The following is an 8091-nucleotide window of genomic DNA, read 5'->3' as shown; positions in this document are numbered from 1 at the left end:
TCTGAAAGCATGCTCCACACTTTGTCTCTCTCAGATTTTGGACAGCACTTCAAATTCTTAAACCTTGGGTCAAGTGGTGTAGCTATCTTTAGAAATCTCACATTGGTACCTTCTTTGCATTTTGTCAGATCTGCAGTGACAGTGTTTGTAAATCAAACAACGTGCAGGGTCATCATCCGAGACTGCAATAACATGAAATATATGGCAGAATGCAAGTAAAACAGAACAGGGGACATACAATCTTCCCCAATGAGTTCAGTCACAAATTTAATTAATGTATTTTTTTTTTAAAATGAACATCAGCAGCATGGAACCATGTCCTCCAAAATGGTGGCTGAAGCATGAAGGGGCATACGAATATTTAGCATATGTGGCACGTAAATACCTTGCAACACCAGCTACAAAAGTGCCATGTGAACACCTGTTCTCACTTTCAGGTGACATTGTAAATAAGCAGCAGGAAGCATTATCTCCCGTAAATGTAAACAAACCTGTTTGTCTAGTGATTGGCTGAACAAGAAGTAGGACTGAGTGGACTTGTAGGCTCTAAAGTTTTACATTGTTTTGGTTTTGAGTGCAGTTATGTAACAAAAAAATTGACATTTGTAAGTTACACTTTCATGATAGAGATTGCACTACAGTACTTGTATGTGGTGAATTGAAAAATACTATTTCTTTTATCATTTTTACAGTGCAAATATTTGTAATAAAAAATACTGAGTACTATACACTTTGTATTATGTGTTGTAATAGAAATCAATATATTTGAAAATGTAGAAAAACATCCACAAATATTTAATACATTTCAATTGGTATTCTATTGTTTAACAGTGCGATTAATCACGATTAATTTTTTTAATCACAGTAAATTTTTTGAGCTAATTGAGAGTTAATGGCAATTAATTGACAGCACTAATTATTTTTAACATTTGGACAGCAGGCAACTTCACAGTGTTAAACTACGTGAAAAAATCCTACACTGGTTTGTATCGCACTGATGGAAGGGTTAGCCTGCAGTGGTGGGACAGAGAGAAGGAACCAGAAACTACAGTGTAGCAGCCCAACCATGTCAACAGTATCACATATGTAAGAGTTGCGTCAGGGGGATTCTTCACATGAGGAAGGATTACAGAATCAGGGCACAAGTTTACAATCTCACTGCTGATCTCACTCTAGGCCTTAGCAGATGGTATCCTATCAGTAACACAATCACTGGTGAAATTCTCTGGCCTGTGTTATGTGGGAGGTCAGACTAGATCAGGGGTCGGCAACCGGTGGCTCGCAGCTCGCCAGGGTAAGCACCCTGGCGGGCCGGCCCGGTTTGTTTATCTGCCGCGTCGGCAAGTTCGGCCGATCGCGGCTCCCACTGGCCGCGGTTCGCGGTCCCAGGCCAATGCGGGAGGCAGGAAGCGGCGCGAGCCGAGGGATGTTCTGGCCGCGGCTTCCTGCCTCCCGCATTGGCCTGGGACCGCGAACCGCGGCCAGTGGGAGCCGCGATCGGCCGAACTTGCCGACGCGGCAGATAAACAAACCGGGCCGGCCCGCCAGGGTGCTTACCCTGGCGAGCCGCAAGCCACCGGTTGCCGACCCCTGGACTAGATGGACCTCCTGGTCTTAAAAGTCTATTAATATAACCCTACTAGGCAACTTGATATTCTTAAAAACTTGCCAGTAAAACACAAAAAAATGCTAAAACAGTGAGATATCAGTGTGTGTGTGTGTGTTTAAATAAACTAAGGAATGGTGAGCCTAGAATCCCATGTAACTCACATTGCTCCAAGAAATTAGCTGAAGGAATCTGTGCCTCATGCCTGGCAGAACTCTGCCCAAAGTTTGGCCATGGAACTGTCTGTGCAGAGGGTCCCAGCCCTGAGAGAGGCTGGGGTTGCTAGTTCGGCATATGGTATGGAGAAGATGACAACCACTACCAGGGTTACTCAATTATTTTTTGTCAAGGTCCAAATTTCTTGGTCAAGGTATAGTCACAGTCCAGATTCCAGAAAAAATACAAAACCAACAGTGATAAGTAAATAAAAGATTTCACCGTCTGTTCAAAAGTGTCTGGGGTCACTGGATTTGGCCTGTGACCCTACTAACTACACTATACTAGTGCTCAGAATAACATTCAGAAAAAAAATTATCTATATAGATCAGGGGTGGGCGAACTACGGCTAGGATCCGGCCCACAAGCTGTTTTAATCTGGCCCTCGAGCTCCCGCTGGGGAGTGGGGTCTGGTCCCACTCAGGCATTCCAGCTGGGGATCAGGGGGCCGCTCCATGTGGCTCCCACAAGCAGCAGCATGGCCCTCCTCTGGCTCCCACATGTAGGGGCAGCCAGGGGGCTCTGCTCTGCATACTGCCCCTGCCCCAAGCACCACCCCTGCAGCTCCCATTGGCCGGGAACAGCAGCCAATGGGAGCTGCAGGGGCAGTGCCTATGGATGGGGCAGCATGCATAGCCGCCTGGCCACGTCTCCACGTAGGAGCTGGAGAAAGGACATACTGTTGCTTCTGGAACTCGCTTGAGATAAGCACTGCCTGGAGCCTGCACCCTTGAGCCTCCCCCCATGCCCCAATCAGTAGCGTAGCTGGGGGGGGAGAGCAGGGGGGAGCGGCCGCTCCCCCACTGAGCACAAGTGGCACCTTTTTAATTTTTACCCTGAAAAGGGGGGGGGGGACAGACATAAAAAAAGGCGCCACCCGCTGCGGCGCTTGTACTCACCAGGCGGCGCTCTGGGTCTTCGGCGGCAGGTCCTTCACTTGCTCTGGGACTTTGGCGGCATGTCCTTCAGTGCCCCCACTGGCCCCAGTCCCCTGCCTGAGCACTCACCCCCTCCTGCACCCCAACCCCAATTTTATGAGTATTCGTGGCGCACCATATAATTTCTATTCCTAGATGTTTGCCCACCCCTGATATATATAGGGAAGAAAGCCCAATACCAATGCATGCTTTGAACTTCAGCACCAACAGCTGAAGAGAAGAGGAGGCACAATGCTTGCCTGTGCCTAAAGTTCATCCAACACCTGACATTTTTATTACCACCTGATCACTGTGAAACGTAGTTATGCTGCGTTAGAAGAGGTTTCCTGAGTCAGAGCATTTGCAAAAATAAAGCGGATACTGTCTTCCAGGACTTGTGCAAATCTACATTCTACCCTCTGTTTAATATACACCTCACTGTTACTGCACATTCCCTAACTCTCCAAGAACAGCCTTGTCACAGCTGTAGCACAGTACGTACAATTGGATTAATTTACAGCCTCAGCAGTTGTATTGCCCCGAACAGATTTCATCCTGGCCTCAAGAGTCCTAGGGCTCAGGCAAGAGCAAACTCAGGCATTAAGAACAGAATCAAAAGCTCAGAGCTACAATGGGGGGGGGGGGGAACCCTCGACGTTTTACTTCTCTCCTGAAAGGCCTTGTCTACACTACAAGACTATTTCGAATCAACTTAGTTCGAATTTGTGGATTCGACCTTATGAAGTCGAATTTGTGTATCCATACTAAATACACTAATTCGAATTTCTGAGTCCACATTCACGGGGCCAGCGTCGACTTTGGAAGCGGTGCACTGTGGGAAGCTATCCCACAGTTCCCGCACTCCCCGCTGCCCATTGGAATGCTGGGTAGAGCTCGCAATGCCTGCTGGGGGAAAAATGTGTCGAGGGTGGTTTTGGGTAACTGTCATCATTCAACCGTCACTCACAAACGCCCTCCCTCCCTGAAAGCGCCGGCGGGAAATCTGTTCGCGCACTTTTCTGGTCGGTTACAGCGCGGACGCCACAGCACTGCGAGCATGGAGCCCGCTGCGATCATCGCTGCACTTATGGCCGTTGTCAACTCCTCGCACCTTATCGTCCACCTGTGCAACAGTCAGCTACTGAGAAATCGGGCGAGGAGGCTCCGGCAGCGCGGTGAGGAGAGTGGCGCAGACCTCTCACAAAGCAGGGTACGCCGGGCAGTGGAGATCATGGTGGCAATGGGTCAAGTTCATGGTGTGGAACGGCGATTCTGGGCCCGGGAAACAAGCACGGACTGGTGGGACCGCATAGTGCTGCAGGTCTGGGATGACACAGAGTGGCTGCGAAACTTCAGGATGCGTAAGGGCACTTTCCTTGAACTCTGTGACTTGCTGGCCCCTGCCCTGAAGCGCCAGGACACCCGGATGCGAGCAGCCCTGAGTGTGCAGAAGCGAGTGGCCATAGCCCTCTGGAAACTTGCCACGCCAGACAGCTACCGGTCAGTAGCGAACCACTTTGGCGTGGGCAAATCTACCGTGGGGGTTGCTGTGATGCAAGTAGCCCACGCAATCGTTGAGCAACTGCTCTCAAAGGTAGTGAACCTGGGAAACGTTCAGGTCATCATAGACGGCTTCGCCGCGATGGGATTCCCAAACTGCGGTGGGGCTATAGATGGGACTCACATCCCTATCCTGGCACCGGCCCACCAGGCCAGCGAGTACATTAACCGAAAGGGCTACTTTTCCATGGTGCTGCAAGGACTAGTGGACCATAGGGGACGTTTTACCAACATCAACGTCGGGTGGGCGGGCAAGGTTCATGACGCGCGTGTGTTCAGGAGCTCTGGTCTCTTTAGACTCCTCCAGGCAGGTACTTTCTTCCCGGACCACAAAATAACGGTTGGGGATGTGCAGATGCCTACAGTGATCCTCGGGGACCCAGCCTACCCGCTAATGCCCTGGCTCATGAAGCCCTATACAGGCGCCCTGGACAGTGAGAAGGAACTCTTCAACTACCGGCTAAGCAAGTGCAGAATGGTGGTGGAGTGTGCTTTCGGACGTCTCAAGGGGAGATGGCGGAGCTTACTCACTCGCTCGGACATCAGCGAAAAGAATATCCCCGTAGTTATTGCTGCTTGCTGTGTGCTGCACAATCTGTGTGAGAGCAAGGGCGAGGCCTTTTTGTCCGGATGGGAGGTTGAGGCAAATCGCCTGGCTGCAGTTTACGCTCAGCCAGACACCCGTGCCGAGAGAATATCCCAGCGGGAAGCGCTCTGTATCCGGGAGGCTTTGAAAGCAAGTTTCCTCGGAGATCAGGGTAACCTATGACTCTCCACTTGCTTTCAAGAGAAACTGACCCTGGGCCTGTGTCAGTTTGTGTCGATTTGGATCTGCGGCTACATGCCTTGTTCTCCAAGTTTCCCCCACTTCCAAAGCACGTTTTTAAGCAAAGTAATTGTTACACTCATTATTAATAAATCTTTCTTTTACTTTGCATTTCTGTTCTGCTGTTGAGACATGGACGCATACTGTGCTGGGCACGGTGTGCACTGACGTACAGACCGCTTCCTCCATAGAGGACTGACATCCTCCTGCTCCTACATAGGTCTCTGGGGTGGGGGACGGATGACAGTGGTTCTGCATGAAGGGGAGGGTTTGCAGGAAGGGGCGAGTGGTGCCTTCTTTGCATAGGGGTTTGGATGACGGCAGTGGGCTGCGGGTTTCTGCGTGGGAAGGGGTGATGGGTGTGGGAGAAGGGTGACTATCTGTCCGTGGATGAGGGCTCTGGTTGGGGCTCAGGGCAGCGGATAGGCTCGTGGATCCGTTGCAAGTGCATCGTAAGGGCAGCCTGCCTTCACAGTAATGGCGTGACAGGCGCTAGGACCCTGGACAATTATACACATTACGAAATGAACAGGGGCAGCATACACAACACAGAATGACCCTGGTGCCTACTGACTGCAGTGTGTGTGTGCCCCGCAGTTGATCCTTTCCCCAAGTCTGTACCCTGGTACTGTAGGCTATACCGTGCAAGTATGAAACCCCTGTCCACCCCATACACCGAAAAATCCTCTGACAGGAAAGACATGACGGAAACAGTGATTAACAGCAAACAGCTTTTATTAATCTAATAAACAGTGGGGGGATGAACCTTGGATTTGGGACTGGCTGAGCCTATAAGGGAAGCACTTCTACAAATTTCTAACGTGAGAAGTGCGGGGTACACGGCCGCTCTGCTCTGGTTCAGTGACAGTTCTCACGTCCTCTACCACCCCTCCGTCTTGTACTTTTGGGTGAGGGGGGGCCAGGACTTCTTGGCTGGTGAGGGCGATTGCAGAGACACTGCAGGGGGGCCCTGTCCTCCAGCCTGTGGTCCTGCAGGACATCAACAAGGCGACGAAGCGTGTCCGTTTGTTCCTTCATGAGACCAAGTAGCGTTTGGGTGGTCTGCTGGTCTTCCTGCCGCCACCTATCCTCACGTTCCATGAGTGTGCGATGCTGCTCACATAGGGTCTCCCTCCAGTGTTTCTGCTCTGCAGCCTCTGCTCGGGAGCAGACCATCAGTTCAGCGAACATGTCGTCCCTAGTCTTCTTCTTTCGCCGTCTAATCATTGCCAGTCTCTGCGAGGGGGATGCCTGGGCAGTCCGGGAAGGACCCGAAGCTGTGTGATGGGGAAAGTTAGTGATTTCCTTGTACAGATACATTTTCGCGAACAGTGAACACCGTCTAGTCAATTTCCATGAAGAAGACCGTACCGGACAACAAGTGTCACGTGGTCTCCAGAGAAGCACAACATTTTGGCCTACGCTCTGATTGGCTGCGCCATTGCACAGGAGAGCGGAGAAGTCGGGAGAGAGAGCAGAATCCCTCTAGCAGAGAGTCCTGGTAAGCCTTACAGTACATTATGCTTATCAGTTAACGGATAGCTGTGCCATCGTGCTAACGGCAATCTGGAAATCAGATACTATGACCCTTTTGCAGCCACTCCCGACACTGCAGGGGAAAGATCAATGTATGCTTTTCCTGTGTGGCCTACAGCACGTGGCTGCTAAGCGCGGGGCTTTGTTATGCAAAGTATAAGTAAACCATTAAGAACAGTAACTATTCGCTAATTGCCCTAATTAGATGCAGCACTTCAGTAACGAGATTACCCTGAGGCGTGTCTCTCGAGTGCAGAAAGAAAGGATGTTAAGGGAAGCACTTCACCGACCGGGACCCTACGCGGCCATGCTGGTAGAGGCGATGGTTCCCCTGTATCTGAGGATGTCGTGGCGTGGAAGAGTGAGCTTCACCGGAGGACCAAATAGGGCACCTCTTCCTCGAAACCTCCTGCGGAGGGTATTTGAGGAACTGTTTGAAGCATTTGTGGAATTGTCCATGGAGGACTATTGTTCCATCCCAATCTGTGTAGACCTACTGTTCGTTTAGTTTCCCTTTAAAAAGTTTTAGATATAGTATTTATAGATAGAATTTATATTTTTGGTATACATGTTTTCGAGCAAATAAATATTTTCTTGTTTATACGACTTACCGCCTGATCCTTCCCCTGACTCTGAGTCCGGGTTCACGGCCGGTGAGGGTTGGTAGGGGATCTCTGTGAGGGTGAGGAACAGATCCTGGCTGTCAGGGAAAGCGGCATTGTGTTCGCTGTCGCCTGCGCCTTCCTCCACGGACCCTTCGTCGTCTTGCCCATCGGCGAACATCGAGTAGGAACTGTCCTGGCTCACTATGCCATCCACTGAGTCCACGGTCAGTGGTGGGACAGTGGTGGCAGACCCACCGAGAATGGCATGCAGTGCCTCGTAGAAGCGGCATGTCTGGGGCTGTGCTCCGGAGCGTCCGTTTGCCGCTCTGACTTTTTGATAGCCTTGCCTCAGGTCCTTGACTTTCACGCGGCACTGCATCGCATCCCGGCTGTATCCTTTCTGTGTCATGGCTTGGGAGACCTTCTCGAAGGTCTTTGCATTACGCTTGTTGGAGCGCAGCTCCGACAGCACAGACTCCTCGCCCCACACAGCGATCAGATCCTGGACTTCCCGGTCTGTCCATGCTGGGGATCTCTTTCTATTCTTGCATTGGGCTGACTCCTCTGCTGGAGAGCTCTGCATCGTTGCAGGTGCTGCGGAGCTCGCCCCGATGTCCAGCCAGGACGTCAGATTCAAAGTGCCCAGACAGGAAAATGAATTCAAATTTTCCCGGGTCATTTCCTGTGTGGCTGGTCAGAGAATCCAAGCTCCGACTGCTGTCCAGAGCGTCAACAGAGTGGTGCACTGTGGGATAGCTCCCGGAGCTACTAAGTTCGATTTGCATCCACACCTAGCCTAATTCGAGCTAGCAAGTGCGAATTTAG

Source organism: Mauremys mutica, chromosome 11, assembly GCF_020497125.1.
Source record: "Mauremys mutica isolate MM-2020 ecotype Southern chromosome 11, ASM2049712v1, whole genome shotgun sequence".
In the NCBI taxonomy this organism is placed as follows: Eukaryota; Metazoa; Chordata; order Testudines; family Geoemydidae; genus Mauremys; species Mauremys mutica.
The sequence above is the reverse complement of the archived record's forward strand: the minus strand, read 5'-3'. Positions refer to the sequence as shown.